Source organism: Rousettus aegyptiacus, unplaced genomic scaffold (assembly GCF_014176215.1).
Source record: "Rousettus aegyptiacus isolate mRouAeg1 unplaced genomic scaffold, mRouAeg1.p scaffold_m13_p_4, whole genome shotgun sequence".
In the NCBI taxonomy this organism is placed as follows: domain Eukaryota; kingdom Metazoa; phylum Chordata; class Mammalia; order Chiroptera; family Pteropodidae; genus Rousettus; species Rousettus aegyptiacus.
Genome location: NW_023416307.1, coordinates 143,195,898 through 143,210,469, shown reverse-complemented (window position 1 = coordinate 143,210,469; position 14,572 = coordinate 143,195,898). Strand labels below are relative to the sequence as shown.

Genomic DNA, 14,572 nt, shown 5'->3' with positions numbered 1-14,572 from the left:
AGCTATGATTATCTTGAGCAGAATTTATAGACAGAGACATATTTGCTAAGATATTCAAATACTTGTAATGCATATAAGTCGAATGTACATAGAAACTTTGTTGTGCAAACCTAGAAGAGGAGCAGAGGCAATCAAATCTAGTATGTAAATTTTAAATGTCAGATTATGATAACCTAATGTTCCCATCTCACAAGATGACTATACCTGCTGCCAGAACCGCACAGGTAGAGACAGTGAGAAGGGGCATCCTTGATCTGAGATGAACATCGCCAGTGTTGCTAGTGTTTCTTTTCATACCTCTCAATGCTCCTCTCACTGACACATTTTTTAGGTATATTAAGACCTTCAGTCTGGACATGTCTTGCTGGTCTCTGAGTTACGCTCTCTCATTAAGGTGGTAGTGTACTTATTTTCTGATCTGTTTTGGGGGGAAGAACACTTCTGTTTACACTTATGGCCTAATGTATTTGGGAGACTCAGGATGAAAATTAGATTTCCTCTTACTCACATACCAAAAAATGCAATGACTGAGATGTGTGTAAGAAGGCTCTCAAATCACATCCACTTAAACAGGAAGTTGTTTCATGGTTGATAAGTGATGCCTGGGTGATGAGGTGGGCAGGACTCAGGGTTGTGGCTGAGGACCAAATATTTGTTGACACTGCTTTAGATCCTACACTGTAGCCTGGACATTTAAAAAAATAGTACATACATGATAACTATTTGCCTAAACATTTTTCTTTTGAAAGTAGAAGGCAAAATATGCAACATCATCTTTAGTATTTTGGCCTTTTATCTTAACTCATCCATTATTAGTTTTCTTTGCATATCCAGAAGCAAGCCAACTCTTAGAAGCCAATTCACTGAATGCCAATTTTGCCAAAGATAAATGTCTTCAATGACTAGTCACCAAACTTCTGTTTTTAAAATTATTTTTAATGGACTTTTCATTTTTGCCTTCGTAACAGTATGCTAAAGAATCTTTAACACATTTCTGCCCCTCTTTCTGATTCTTCTAGCTGGAAAATAAGAGGACAAGAGGCAGAGACTGGTACATAAAGAAGATATATCACATGGGTAATTATTAAATATGAAAATGTCTATGAATATGTGTTATGCATGAGAAGATTACATTGACAAGGATTCACATATTCAATCAATATGCATTCTGGAATATTTTCCAGAATATCAGAAATTATTATAATTATCTTGCATGATTAATAATATATTCTTGAAAAAGTATATTAATAAGAATGTTCCTTATTTGGGAATATAGTCTCTCGCCTCTTTCTCACGATTTCACTTCTCAATTCTCATTTCTCTGCTGTCTCTCTTTCTTCAGCCTCTTTCTCTCTTTGCCCCTTAGTTCCATCTGGAACAGTGGGGACCATAAAAGAAATACATTAAACATTCCTTGAAATGCACTAATGAGGACAAAATCAAAACTCATGAACCACAGCTAAATGGTTGAAAGGTATAAGTAAATTTGATGAATCAGTCATTTGGCAAATTGGCCTTTCCACTAATTGGCTTTAGGCAAATTGCCCACTCAGCAAATTGACTTCTGGTGAATTCACCCAGACCCTCTGTGTTCTGGGCAGAGGCAGACTGGTAAAAACCTGGAGCTCGGAAAAGATTAGTATTTTGTACATAATTTGCCATGGGGACCCACAGTAAAATGTAGTTCTGTGAAAGCAACAGTGACTTGAGTCAGCTGATATTTGCCTGGAAATGTAGGTATTATTGTTATATCCAGAATTGATCACTGAACACGACTTCGTATCTTTGTTCACTGGGTACCTCATCAATTGTACTAAATTTGGAAAACAAAGAGAATGAGCCTGGCGAAGTTTATGTAATGTGTACGACCAAAATCACTTTTAAAGTAATTGGCACCAAAATTATTAAAGTACCTAATTACTATGTTTGGCATATTTTTAAAATATGAAGCATCAAATGGTTTTAGTTTGTTTAGTAGTCCTTGTTGATGTCCTCAATGCTACAGTTCAGCTTCAAAGAATTATAGTAATGTTTTAAATGCTTTTTTTGGTTCCCTTATTTAATCGTAAGAACAACACTAGAAAGCATACATTGTTATTACTCCCCATTTACAAGGGAAAACTGAACTTAGCGAAGTTGATTTCCTCATAGTTTTTTGGCTAATAAGTGGGGATTCAGAACTTGAACTAAGTACCATCACTCAATCTAGACCAGAACTGTCCAATAAATGTATAATATGAGCCACAGATGTAATTTTACATTTTTGTAAAATTAGTCATATTTAAAAATAAAAAATAAGTGAAATTAATTTACTTTTAATAGCATATCTTATTTAATTTAATGTAACCCGAACACTATAATCTCAATATGAAATCTATATAAAATAATGAGTTATTTTTTATTCTTTTTCATACAAAATCTTTGAAATCTACTCTGTACTTTATACTTACTGCATAGTATATCTCAATTCAGGCTAACCACATTTCAAGTGCTCAGTAGCCACATATGGTAAGTTACTGTTATTGGGTAATGCAAGTCTAAACTCTTGCTTCTCAAAGAGTGGTCCGTGGACCAGCAGCACAGCTATTACCTGCAGGCTCTTTGGACCTTCAGGCAGGTTCTCAGACCCTCCCCTTTTCTATCGAATCAGAATCTTCATTCTAACTAGATTTGCAGGGGAATCACATGCACAGTAAAGTTGGAGAATCACGGCTCAAGAGACCATGCTCTTCACCATTTTACTGCAGCTGGTCTAGAGTGCTCATTTGCTCCCTCATTGCACAGACGTGTATTGAAGGTCTAACATGAGGCAACTCTCTGTGAAGTAGCAGGGATGGCAGTGTTACATTGTGGAAAAGTGCATTGGCTTTGGGATGCGATAGATCACTAGCTACAATATGTCGTGATCGTGCACAATTACTAAACTACAATGAGCCTTATTGTCTGCATCTGTAACATGGAGATGACATGGATATCAGTTGCCTATGATATATCATTCTCCCCTTCCTTGGTGACAGACTGTCATTCTTCAGGTAAGAACATTGTCTCTAGAAATAAATGTGTTTTTGGTCTTCTTATGACTAAGTTCTTGCCAATGAGATGTTAGTATAAGTTTTCTTTTTAATTTCTAGAAGGGTTCTCTAAAGTTTCTAATGCAGTTGAGAGTTTTTTCCCCTTTCCCTTCTTCAGTTCTCTATCCACCTGGGATGTGAACATGATATCTGGAACTCTAGCAGCCATACTGAACCATGAGGTGATCTTGAGAATGGAAGTCACATACTAAGGTGGTAAAACAGAAACATAGAATCCTCCCACCTGCCTAGCTATCTACAGTGGAGCCTCCATATAAGCCTAATTGCCTTTTTTGCCTATCTTTTCTATGTTGTACAGGTGAAATAGTTAATATATAGAGAGAAAGCCTTAGTAGACACTAAATAAATGTTGTGTTTTTTAAAAATAGATATGAGAGACATGATACTAGCCCTCAAGAACTCAAAATGGAAGGTAGACAATACAGTCAATAAAAATTTACAATAAACATTTGCCTGGCATTCTATAAATTATTTCTTGCCTAGGGCATACAGATATGTGTATATTTTCTGACCTACTTAAATTCATAATAGCAAAACGGTGTGCTAATGCTTAATATATTTAAGGCTAGGTAAGACTCCTTCCTTGAATCATAATGAGATATTGCCTGTGGCAATGATGCTTCTTAGTTAAATCTGTCTCTATTGAATTGCTTTAAAGTTTTTGTGTAGTGTCTTCTACCTTAACAAAATCTTAAGACTTTGGAATCACCCACTCTGAATTGCTTCTGGTCATTTAGGAGGAAATATACCTATTTTTTAAAAATGATCTTTGGCCACAGAACAAGAAAGCAGAGAGTTTATTTAGGTATTCATACCATATAGTTGTTTATTTTGAGATGAAGGATAGAACTGGGAGAGGATGAACACTTGCATTTACAGAACATTAGAGAAAGTTTTAGGTCCTTAAGGAACATGATAAAACATGTTGAGCAACCCAGAAGGCTTTGATGTGTCTCTTCTCAACCAAAATCACCTCTCTACACCCCTGCCGAGATAGCTACTCCCCTAACTCTTACCATAGGGACTATTTTTTATATATATATATATATATATATATATATATATATATATATTCATATTTTTAAATTTTCTGCTATGAAGAGAGATTGTTTCTATAATTATAGAGTCAAGTAAAGTAGATAAAAAGGTGGCTTTATCCAACAGTCCGGGCATCTCCTATTAATGTGGAAAGTAATTTTCAGAAATTCTAAAGCAGAGGCCAATAGCCAGGAGGCACATAGGACAGTAGGAGATACTTGCCATCAGGGTAAAAAGAACAAAAGGAGGTTTGTGGACAGAGGGATCCTTGTGTTGAGTGGAAGCCTGAATTTTAGTTCCAGAGCTTTTTATTATGAAGAGGGGTCTCAGGGCTGCAGACTGTGGTTTCATTGCTTTTATCATCCTTTTGCTTTCTAGGTGGTAAAATAGGATTACAGGTTTCCAGAATCTGATTCTCTCTGATCTGTCTCAGACCCATCTATTTCAAGGCCATCATTATTCAATTGAAGAGTTTGATATTTCTGGGGAGAGGCAAATTATTGCCTTCGAAGAACTTTGCTGGTGGAAAGGAAAGTATCAATGCTAATTATTTTCAAGACTATGCTAGAGTCTGAAATAGCAAGACTGAGAGCAACTTTATTACATCTCTCCAACCCTTCATTTTGGAAGGGAGTCTGATGAAAAGGAAGTAACAATCTTGCCACAATTGAAGATAAATTGTTATTCTTCAAAGCACCTTCTCCTGAAGTTTTCAAAATTGTGGAGAATTTCTTAGACTGTGAGATAAGATTTAAAAAGAACTACATTTTCCTGCCTGTCACCATCTTCGAAGTCTCTGATAATTCCTCAATAGCAGGTTTTGTGCTGATTTGTGGAGACATTTAACATTAACTTTGTTCCAAAATTTTAGAAGCAGGAGAGGAAAAGTGTGGTTTTTCTAATATAACAAAAAAGTAAACTAGTTCATAAATTTCGTGTTAGCACTTTGGCCTTGGAAATTGTATATCCTCGCTTCAAACTTAGCAGGCCCCACTATAAGATGATGTGAAACAATATTTAATAATGAGAATAAAGAAATTTGGATTCATATAGGACCCAGTTCAAATCACACAGAAAATTCTTTTGGATAAATCACATTTTTTAACCTATAAGTTAGAAATGATACCATGTTCTTACAAGATTATTTTGGAGGTTAAATTTTAAAACATGAAAATGATCTAAAGTGTTGAATGAATAATCTAGAAAAGTTTATTTCAGCTCTCGCTATCTCTAGTAAGATATCCCAAGGAAAGTATATTAAGCAGAGTAGTAGAGTGGTGAAGTTAAGAACACACATTTTGAAATTAGACACAAATAGTTTCAAATCATGGATCTTTTACACATTGGCTGTGCAACCCCAGACAGGTTACTTAAGATCTCTGATCTATGGTATCCTCATTTTAAATGTAGGATTGGTATTAGTTACTGATGCATAGGTTTTCATGATAATTAAATAGTATAAATATTTATAAAGTTTTTATCACAATACCTCACACTTAGAAAAGAACAATAAAAAAGGAGTTTTATTATTTAGATTAGACCTTAAATGCTACTATATTATTCACAAAAATGGAGAGGTGACACTAATATTTTTATGTTGCATTAATTATGTAGAAATGCCATGATTTCTCTAAATCTAAGAAAAATTTGTGAGGGATGGTGCTAGAACCTGAGCCACAGTATTCAAATCCTTGCCCAATGTTTTCCCCACTGACTCATGGGATTTAAAGTTCTTTCTTAATTTGGGGGTTGTTTTATTAAGAATCTATTATTTAGGTAAGGACATAGAATTCTTAACATTATCTGGACTAAGTAATAGATATTCAAGTCTCTAGGAGAAGAAACCCTTGTATGGATAAAACATAGAGGGAAATTAAAGGTCCAGCAATGAAGACAATGCCGATAAGATCCATTTCCAAAAACATGGCCAACTCTGTGACCTTTGCCCTCTTGAAAGCCTTTGTTAAAAGGAAAAATTGGTCTTACATCCATTATTACTCATTAGAATCAATTGGATTTTTGGCAAACCAAGTAATATATTATTTTTTACAATTCATAAAAACATCTTATTTTACCTTTTGGCACAAATCAAATCTAAATCTGAGAGAATGACTATTTCAATAATGTCTCCTCTTATAATGTTTATTTTTTTAAGAGATTTTACTTTTTAGAGCAGTTTTAGGTTCATAGCAACATTGAGCCTAAAGTATGGAGATTTCCCACATGACCCTAACCGCCCCCCCACACACACACACCCAGCCCCCATCCATTATCAACATCCTGCTCCACAGTGGCACATTTGTTATAACCTATGAACCCACATTTACATGGCATTATCACTCAAAGTTTACATTAGATTAGAATTCACTCTTAGTGCTATATATTCCATGGGTTTTGACAGATGTATAATGACATAGATCCACTATTGTGATGTCATACAGAATAATTTCTTTGCTCTAAAAATCCTTTGTGCTCTACCTATTCATCCCTCCCCACACCCTAACCCTTGGCAACCGCTGATCTTTCATCATCATTGTTTTTCTTTTATGGAACATCATATAGTTGGGATCAGATGGTAAGGAGCCTTTTTAGATTGGCTCCTTTCACGTAGTAATATGTCTTTAGGTTTTCTCCATGTCTTTTCATGGCTTGATAGCTTATTTCTTTTTAGTGCTGATTAATATTTTATTGTCTGTATATGTCACAGTTTATTTATTAACCAACCTATTAAACGATATCTTGGTTGTTTCCAAATTTTGACAATTATGGATAAAGTTTTCATAAGTGTCCAGGTGTAGGTTTTGTGTGGACACGAATTCTCAGTTCATTTGGGTAAATACCAGGAAGCAAAACTGTTGGATTGTCATATGATAAGAGTTTCTTTAACTTTTTTACAGACTGGCAAACTGTCTTCTAAAGTGACTGTGCCATTTTGCATTTCCACCAGCAATGAATGAGATTTCTAGTTGCTCCACAAACTCACCAGGATTTGGTGCTGTCTGTGCATGTCTGGAACATGTCTTCATGTCAATCATTAATATAAATTTCCCTTTTGATTTCTTATTTAGTTTTCAATTCATTTCAGGAATGTATTATATTATGACATTGATAATGTTGTCCCTTGCATTTGTTGGATTTTCTTCTTTAAGGGAACCCATTATTTTTTTGGCGAACACCTTTGTCTATCATAAAATCTATTTTCTTTTCTATAATTATGTTAATATATTTCTCTTTTTTTCTCTCTGTATTCTAAAATACATCCTACATTTTATCTTTAGCATTTTCTCCTTCTCAGAAATATAGTTGTCATTCATGCTTATTTATTTATGCATGTGTTTGTCTAAAAATATTCTTAAAATTTAGTTGTAATTGTAAATATTTGTCCTCAATGTATTTAACACTAAAATCTCCATTTTTATCTCATTTCATTGATTCTTCTTACTCCACATTTTTATATCATTGAGTCCTTATTTCTTAAATTAATGGATTTAAGTTTAGTTTATTGATACCCCGAAACACTGCTAGGAACTTTTTCTTTTTTGTGAAGGCTTACATTTTCTTCTAGAATATTCGTCATCTATTTTTGCTATACTCTAGGACTTTTCCTCCTTATTTAACTGCATATGCTTGGAGAGATGAATTAAACCTCTCCCTCTCTTTTTTGCTCCCTCTTTTATACTGGGTGCACTTAACAGGGCAGTGGTATCTGACTTTAATGCAGAGTGGGTGAATTCTCATGACTCCCTCTTTAATCTAGTTGAGAACTGTGTCTTCTTTTATAATTTAAAACTTAAAGGTATCGTTTATGTAGCCTGAGGGATGGAATAGTGTGAGAAGCAGCAGACTGCTGGAGCCTGCTCAGAGCAGTTCGTGATAGCAGGTTATTAAATTTTCAGTATTTTCGTGAGTCCATTGTTAAAAAATATATAGCCATTATTAAAAATTAAATTATATTAATTTATAAATAAATATATTATATTAAAGACTCATCTTTCCTGATGACTTTATTGTATTTTGCTATTATCCATGCTCTTGAAGTCATTTAGACCAGTTTTTGTGCATTTAGTGACATCACATTTATGGCTTGAAATTGACAAGAGTTTTGTCATCATGGAAATTGGCAAGTGCTGTAAATCCGGCCTTGATTTGTTGTTTTCTTGATAATCTACACTCAGTGAAGTGATGGAGATAATGCAGATTAAACTTAAACATGTTGTGCCCTTTGCTATTACATTGTGATTAACGCAGCTAATTGAGAAAATCGATTTTTGGTAATTGGACACTACTACTCAATTCAGAAGGAAATTGTTCAATGTATTTACAAATAACAAACATCTTCATGGTTCCACTTTCTTCTTATTAATAAAATAAAGAAGAATGTCATGAACATTCATGTTGGAACTACACTTGTTTATCAATTATAGTCGTGGTTTGGCCAGGAGTATAAGAGTTCAGCAAAAATCAACAACAATATACTAGGAAAGTTAATCAACTCTATGAAATGTATTGCATAGTTTAGTACCCTAAATAATATTTATAAACTTATTATTTTTATGTTATATGCTACATATATCCAAATTTATATATACATAATTTGTTATACCCCAAATTTTATAATTTACACCCCAAATTATATATATAATTTACATATTATACACACATTATATATATGTGTATATATATGTGTGTGTGTGCGTGTATATATGTATATATATATGTACACTTTTTTATACCCTAGATTGCTATTCAAAATATTTAACAACCTGAAAGGCCCACACCCACTAATCAAAACAGAACTGCTGGGTATTAGCCATGTATTCTGCTCCCGTGAAAGACTGAAGTGACTTTTCCAATTTACCTTGAGGAACTGGAGCTTCCCATTTAACCAGGTTATTCTTTTATATCCTTTTCAATCCTTTGTTTTCAGTAATCATTACCACTTTCTCCCTTTGGCCACTCTCCCCAGGATATGAGAAGCACTTTCAGAGTGTCTTTTCCTTTATTTGCTGCCTGCTTTTCTAAAAATCTTATTTTATTTACTTATTTATTTTTGGTCATCTCTTTGTCTAAATCCCCACTTATTGCTAGAGATGATTAGATTGGGAAGTTAATAATCCTTTTGCCTTTCTTCTCTCTTTTCCTTCCTTTCCTCTAAATTTAAGAACTCAAAAGCTTTTCCTTGGTTCTGTTTGGACTCAGAGGTGGTCAGAGTGGAGTTTGCTGTGGAAACTGTTACTGTTCCTTCTGGAACTGACCACAGTACCCTTCCTTTACCCCTTCCTGAGTCAGACATGTGTTGTAAGAGTTCTGTGTGTTTGTGTGAGTATGGATGTGTGTGTGTGTTTGTGTGGCTGGAGGTGGTGGGGGTTACTTTCTTTTTTCTCACCTGGCCCTTTAACATTGCCTCTGCAGAAGGCAGGGTTTGGAACTGCTTGGATACTCGCCAAGTCCAGTATATTAGTATTCTATTATCAAGTAACAAATTACTACAAATTTAGTGCCTCAAACAACACATGCATTTACTACCTTACAGGGGCCATGGGTCAGGACATGGCTTTGCTGGATCCTCTGCTCACCGCTGGCGAGCTTGTAAAAAGTTGTTCACTTTATTGATAATTGCCAGATTTAGTTTGTTTGTGGTCGTACGACTGAGCTCCCCATTTATTATCAGCTCCCAGGTAAGGGCTATTCTTAGCAACTAGAGACCCCCCCGCAAACCCTTGCCTGCTGAGCCTCCCATCGTGGTGGTTTACAGTATGACTGTTTGCTTTCTCCAGAGTTTCTCCAGAGTGGCAGAAAATCTTCTCTGAGCTTTGCTTTCCTCCACTTGATTAAGTCAGGCCCATTCAGGATGTCTCTTGTGATGAACTCCAAGTCAACAGTTAGTAATCTAATCACAAGCATGATATTTCATCACATTTACAGGTTTGGGGGGCGGGGGGATTAAATAAGGCATGCATGTATACAAGGGAATGAGATTTGGGGAGAGGAGTCTTTTAGAAATCTTCCGACCACACTCAGCCTTATTAATTTTTAATATTTTCAATCTTTCTTACTGGCAATCAACCTTTTCTATGGTCTTAGGTTTGTTGATAGTCTATCTCAGCTGATTTTTCTGCATTTGTTTGATTTTCCCTATTAGGTTATAAGAAAAGAAGGGTTTTGAGGTTTGGTTTCATTCTGCTATTTTAATCTTGAATCAATAGCTGCTTTTATTTATTTTTTACTATATTTTAATGTGATGAACACCTTTTACATATCATGAGGTAATATTTATGCAATGCCTCTTAATGGATTTTTGGTAATCCTTTTATTTCTTTTTCCTGCAGCTCTTTCCAAATTTATACCTAAGTCATGAGTCTTATCTAGCAGGAAAAAAAAAAAAGTTAAGAAAGGAAAGAAGGTTAACCCTAGTATAAAGAACTTCAAGGAAGGTGTGATGTAGGGAGAGTTCCCACTGGAAAGGAAAGGCAAGTAGAAACCTTTCATACGGGAGGAGACAAAAGATTTGGAAGTATCAATACTGAAGTAAAAAAGTAGCCTGAGACTCTCAGTAACCCACTACTCCCTCGGGTGGGTTGCAGATGTAATGAGAGGGCAGCCACGGACAAAATGGGCAGTGGCTGTAAGTGTCAGTGGTGAGGAATGAGGTGACTGCTAAGTCCCTGACAGTTTATATTATAAGGAAGAACTGAACTGGTGCCAAAGCAGTAATGTGGGCAAACCAAGGCTTTACTGTGCCAAGAAGCCAGCCCGTAAGTTATGGGATCTGTGAACATTTAAGAAGTGAATGTAGGGAGGGCAGAGCCTGATGATTGCAGAACAGGCAAAATGGGCTACATTTCACCTGTGAGTCAACAGAAACCACGAAGAAAGATAGCATGGAGACAGAGAACTTCCTGAAGTCATATGACCTCCCCCTTGTGTCCAAATGCCACCTTGGGGAGATAGTTGAGGTGAGAAAGTTCTTTCAGAAAGAAATACAAACTTCGTTTTTACCCCAAATGAAACTGTTTATAATAGGGGAGACTTTTTCACTTGTACTTGGAAAGCTTGAAATTATTTTGGCCATCAGAGGCAATAGAAGTGGCAAAAATTTTGTATATGCTATAGAAATAGAGAAACTAAACCATGTACGATCCAGGTTGTACTGCTTTAAATTTGACCCTACTCTTTTTGCATTACCTCATTTAATCATTCCATAAATTCTATTATCATTCTCATTTTAGAGCAAACAGTACTGAGACTAAAACAATATCCCCAAACTAGTAAGTCATACATGTGAAATTCTATTTGAAATTTTCCCAAAGCTGTGTATTCCAGTCTTCTAGCTTTATAATATAGGATATATATTATTTCAGTGATGATTTCAGTAACACCAACATGGACTTCAATTGGCATCAGTGTATGAATTTGTCTCTGGGACTCCTAGATATGGACGGATGTTAATTTTATAGTTTAAAAGAGAATATTGACTACTAGGTGTTTTTCTTTTTATCTGTGTCTACATCAGCTTAACTATTGGCCTTGACTACAGACAATAAAATTGGATTACAATAAAGACATTTTCCTTAGAATCCCTCTAACCCCTCACATCAGTATTACATGCTGCTTCTTTGTATTTCTAAACTATTTGGCACCATAAAGTACCCCTTATCTAGACCTACCACTGTATAAGAACTCAAGTCCAAGGAGGCAGAGTTGGAGTTAAAGTCATTTTATGAGCCAGTGTTGGCCCTGACAGTATCTATGTTTGTAAATATCTGATTGTCTAAGCTCCTCTAGATTCTAGATCCCAAAAGACAGAAACTGTCTTGGCCTCTGTTTAACTATTTTATCCTGTCCTTAATTATCTCATTTCTGGTGGTTTTTCATGCTCTTTTTTATATTATTGTTTTTGTTCTTTCTCTGAATCTCAGTTATTTTGCCCAGAGGCAAAAGTGCTTGACTTACTAGGTTAAACCATGATAGTTATATGCTAACTACTGCTTTTAAATTGGTTGGAGCAAGTGGGAAGTGATTCTGATGTCTCTCTCTATTTGAACTATATACAAATACAATATTGAAATCCAAATGTTCTGAGAAAACATATCTTTTCATGTCTTAAAACTTATCTGTCTCCCAACAGAATCTATTTAGGGCTATATCAGTGTTTAGCTCTAGCCTAGACATTTGGCCAAACAGTCCTCTGTAGCTTCAGCCTCAGCACTAACCTTGAAAGATTCAGGCTGAAGATTTACGTGCAATTTCGTACATTTTCTGGTATCCTTAAACATGAGGTAGTCAGAATCATGTGATTACATAGGTTACCATCATAACTAAATAGCATAACCAAGTAAATAAAATGAGTGAGGTATTTCATTCTGATCTGATTACATTCATATGTAAGTATACATCCTAGGTGTATCCTGAAGTGGAAAATCTTCTTAGGTGCTTTATATATGATAAAACACTACCAGTCATTTTAGTATAACTGTATATTTATTGTTCCAAGCATAAAATACTATAATAATTAACATTGATTTTGGAAATTGTTAATGTTGTATACCAGATATTGTCTAGTTGTTAAGAACTTTTAAATAGTTAAATAAATGGGGTAGTAATTGACAGAAAATACTAATACTACAAGAGAGTGTGGTGGCTAGATAACTTTGGGAGAATCTTATATTCTTTTTGCATCAAAATATATTTATAAAAGTTAAATGATAATACATGGCAGAAAAATAAAGTTTAAATTATATCATGCTTTTAATCTCTATAGTATTATTTGATGTACTAATATTCACAATATTAAAAGAGATTGTTTTTAAGAACCATATTTAATTTTCACTTATTTAACTATACTTAGGCCACGAATCTGTTAAACTCAGTCCTATTGAGAAATTCTTCCCATTTTGTGATAATGACTCAAAAGAATGTCAGTTTTCCCAACTTTTTATAGAATGGAAAATTAGGGGAAAAAATGCAATTGTCATTGACAATGGAACAAACATAAAGTCTCTGAATGATTCAAGATCACAAGCATTGAATTTTTATCACACTTTCAGCTGCGTGTTTGGAAAGTAATTACAGCAATGTGTAATGTAACAGATTTACTGGCTGTGAGCAAAATGATAGTAGCAGCTTTTATCATCCTCTTTAACCATAGAAAAGCTCCATGACATGCTAGAAATATTGAAACTTCTTGTCTTCACTTTTACAGAATGTTCAAACAAGATGGAAGAGCAATGATTGCAAGTTTAAAACAAAAGCTGCTTAAAATAAAGAGAGCCTTAGTATTGAACTTTGCAAATAAAAACAAACAAGTTAACAACAGATGGCTACTTAAAGAGAGCATAGTTTATTCATTGGAGTCTACTAAAGAATGAAACCAATTCATGTTTCTTGAGAGTGAAAGCATTTCTTACCTGTATCATATAAGAATAAAAAATAATCGTTCCATTTTTCTATTCCAGGAAAGGTACATGATTGAGGACAACTTCATGGAGAACACAAGTGAGATGCCAAGCTTTATGCCATTCTCTCTAAGAAACTGCAACAGCTTCCCAACTATGCTTCAGACCTCCATTCTTACAAAGCCATCTCTGATGATCATGTATATATTGACCTGTCCAATTAGTTATTCATCTAAAGAATAAACTTATTTCTTGTTGAATGACAGGATCCATCAATTACATTAAACTCATTAGGAAGGAACACTGGAAAATTTTAGAGCGGGCAATAGTGTTATTTGCATAAACAAGTTATGACCATAAAAAATGTTTCCATAAGGGTTCAGAAATGCCCTGTGTCTATTTTTTCATTCACGCTTGCTTCAGAGAGTCTTCACAAGACAGCAGAAATCCCTAGAAAAGTTGGTTACCTCATTTTGAGTCATCTTAAAAAGAACAGCCTGAGTTTTAGCAAATTTCAATTGCTTATAATTGAAACCTTCCCTTTCTAAATGAATAAGAACAGAAAAGCGAGGAGAAGGGTATCTACAGTGATACATGGTGAAACAATGTCCGATTTTAAGTTGTTAGACATTAGGGTTTAGAATCCTGGTTTTGGTACTTCGTAACTGTGTGACCTTAAATTTTTCTAAATCTCAGTTTTCTCTTCTGTAAAATAGGCATATTAATAGAATCTACACTGTAAGATTATTAAATAAACTAATCTTTATATAATATTTACCAACTAGTTATTGTATGATAAACACTCCAATACTCATGGTTTAAAGTAAAAAAACAGTTATTATTTCTCCTAAGTTTGTGGGTTGTTTGAAATTGCTGCTCCCTGGGTCAGACTCATATATCTACAGTCAGCTGGGGGCTGGCTAGTCTAAGAGAGTCTTCCTTGAAGTCCTAGGAAGAGACCGACCAGATGTTGGTTGGTTATTAACTGGGCTCTATATCTTTCATCTTCTGGGTATCTAGCTCAGGCTTGTTCTCATAGCAGAGACA

At 34.8% G+C, this 14,572-nt stretch overlaps 1 long non-coding RNA gene across 1 annotated transcript; it reads left to right on the top strand.

The window, feature by feature from the left end:
- Positions 1-1,017: 1,017 nt before the first annotated feature.
- Positions 1,018-14,290, top strand: LOC118601755. Its single transcript, XR_004950566.1, has 2 exons — positions 1,018-1,077; positions 13,586-14,290. It is a non-coding gene; the product is annotated as an uncharacterized LOC118601755 (long non-coding RNA).
- The last annotated feature ends 282 nt before the right edge of the window (positions 14,291-14,572 follow it).